This window comes from Chrysochloris asiatica, unplaced genomic scaffold (genome assembly GCF_000296735.1).
Source record: "Chrysochloris asiatica unplaced genomic scaffold, ChrAsi1.0 scaffold00493, whole genome shotgun sequence".
Taxonomy (NCBI): Eukaryota; Metazoa; Chordata; class Mammalia; order Afrosoricida; family Chrysochloridae; genus Chrysochloris; species Chrysochloris asiatica.
This window is the reverse complement of record NW_006409011.1, coordinates 20,937-23,652: the sequence shown is the minus strand read 5'-3', so window position 1 is coordinate 23,652 and position 2,716 is coordinate 20,937.

The window sequence follows — 2,716 nt, the reverse complement described above, 5'->3', positions numbered from 1 at the left end:
ACAGGTTCCCAGTCACAGTGATCAGGTACATGGACAGGAATAATCCAAAGAGAAAGGGTTGCAATTCTGGATTGTCAGAAAGGCCCAGCAGGAGGAATTCTGAGACACCTGTTAGATTCTGTGGCTCCATGTATCTGAGACAGCTTTAGAAAAAAAAAAGAAAAGATGGCTGTTAAAAGGAAATAAGTTAACAGGTATCCATAATTGTGTCTATATTTTGAGTTCAAGAATTTGCCAGTGTACAAATTTGTAAATTGCAAGAATAGTTTCTTTTTCTTTTTAATGACTAAATTGTTAGCAGGAGATTGGTTTCTATGTTGTTGTTAGTTGTTAGGATGCCATTTCAACTCATATCGACACTTTCACATGTGCATGATATGATAGAAAATGCCGAGATGTGTGTCAGGCATATCTTAACCTTCCTAATGATCTCTTAGTTCTTTAACACTTTCTTCAAGAAATCTTTTGCAGCTGATTTGCCTAGTTTAATATGGCATTTGATTTCTTGACTGCTGCTTCCATGAGTCTTGATTATTCAATCCCTTCTCCATTAATCATGCTGTTATTTATTGGTCCTGTTTTTGTATTCTTTACACTGAAGTGCAATTCTTACTGAATGCTGTGGTCTTTTATCATCACCAGTAAGTTGTTTTTTCTACCTTATGAGTGAAGGTTAAAGCTATCCCAATGTCCAACTTTTATAACATGTTCTACCACTCCATCGTCACTGATATCCATCATCACTCCTTCCCTCCCTCATGACCCAGGGTTCCTCAAAATTTTGGCTGCAACATTTCACAGAACTCAAAATGTGGAAATGGTTCACACAAGTGTGAAAAGCAGCAAGTCCCAAATCTGTATCTCAGAAGTCAGAGAGCCTGTTTCCATGTCCATTTCCTTCTCAAGTTTTTACCATTCTTTACTTTTCTGACATACATCTTATATGGATACACATGGCCACTCAAATAGGTGTGTTGTCCTATGATAAACATAAATATAGGAGTAATTACAGCACATACATAGATGTTTCTAGAAAAGACATCTGCCAATTTATATATGGTCATGAATGTAGTTCCTTTTGCCAATCTGACTATACATCCACTTGCAGATTAATATTTGCTGTAGCAAACAGAGGGTTAAAGTATATAAGCTTTTTGTTTTTGTTAAGTGCTGTGGAGTTGTTTTTGGTCCATGGCTATACATATAGGGTTTCTGAGGAGCAACTGGTGCTTGAACTGCTGACCTTGTGGTTCAAAACAACTTTATAGTCTAGTGCATTAATCTGCAGTTCTAAGCCATAATTAAACACCAAGAAAGAATGAGTTATTTAGTCCCATAATTATGGGATCTATCATGGTTAATTGGTATAACATTGTTCAGAAAAGACAATGTTCTACATTCTACTTGAGTGAGTAGTGATTAGGGTCATAAAAGATTTTGAGCAAACACCTTAGGTCAGTCAAACATGTATTGAAATGATGAGTCCAAATGAATAATGTACCACATGAACCTCAGCTGCCATGTCTCTGAAACTAGAACTAGAAGGTTCCTAGCTAACATTGCTGACTGCTATGAAAGGTATCACAATAGAGGGTCATGGATAGAGTAGGAGACAAAATGTGGAACAATACTCAAACTAGAAGCAGTAAACAGGCTAGGTGGTCTGACAGAGATTGGTGGAAGCCTAGAAACTCTGGTCCTTGGTCACTTCTGAGGTCATGGCCAGGGATCTGATGCTCAAATTACTTGGCATAGATGAGTGAATGCCTTCAGTGTTGCATCAGCTTGTTGAAACATTTCAAAATATATTCCATCATTCCCAGAGCCTTTTTCTTTGTCAATGCCTTCAATGTACCTAGAACTTCTTCATAAGTATCATTGATTCTTGGTCATATGCAACCTTTGAAATGGTTGAACATTGACCATTTCTTTTTGGTACAGAGACTTTGTGTTTTGCTTCCATCTTCTTTTGATGCTTTCTGCATCAGTCAATATTTTCCCATAGAACCGTTCAATATTGCAAGTTGAGGCTTAATTTTGTTCTTACGTTTTCTTTGCTTGAGAAATGCTAAGTGTGCTCTTCCCGTTTTCTAATTTCAGGTCTTTGGTCATTTTGTGATATTTCAATTTTTCCTCTTGAGATGTCCTTTGACATTTTCTAATCAAATCTTTTACCTTCTCATTTCTTCCATTTGCTTTAACATCTCTACACTAGATAGCAAGTTTCAGAGTCTCTTCTTACATCCATTTTGATCTTTTCTTTCTTCCTTGCTTTCTTAATGTCTTTGTTTTTTGCCTCTATGTTGTTCTTGATATTATTTCACAACTTTTCTGGTCTTTAGTCTTTAGTATCTAATTCATCAAATCGTTCCTTCATATGATCTCTAAATTCAAGTGATATATGTTCAAGGTCATAGTTTGGCTCCATTTCAGCAATACTCTTATTTACAATTGAGAAAATAGGACTAGAATAGTTTTAAAGTTATATTTAAACTACTTAAGAGCTTTCCAAATGAATCCTTTCTTATCTGGGAATTCTTCTTACTTCAGCTCCCTGATGACAACTCATTTTTCCTTTTCACTTGGTAGGTGCAAAATTATTTAAATTTTAGGAAAACATGTAAGTGAAAAGAACAAAGGATAATATGAATTAACACTGTACTAATTTGTGCATTTGTTCAAATATGTGTATTTATTAGCCCTAGCACTTTAAATG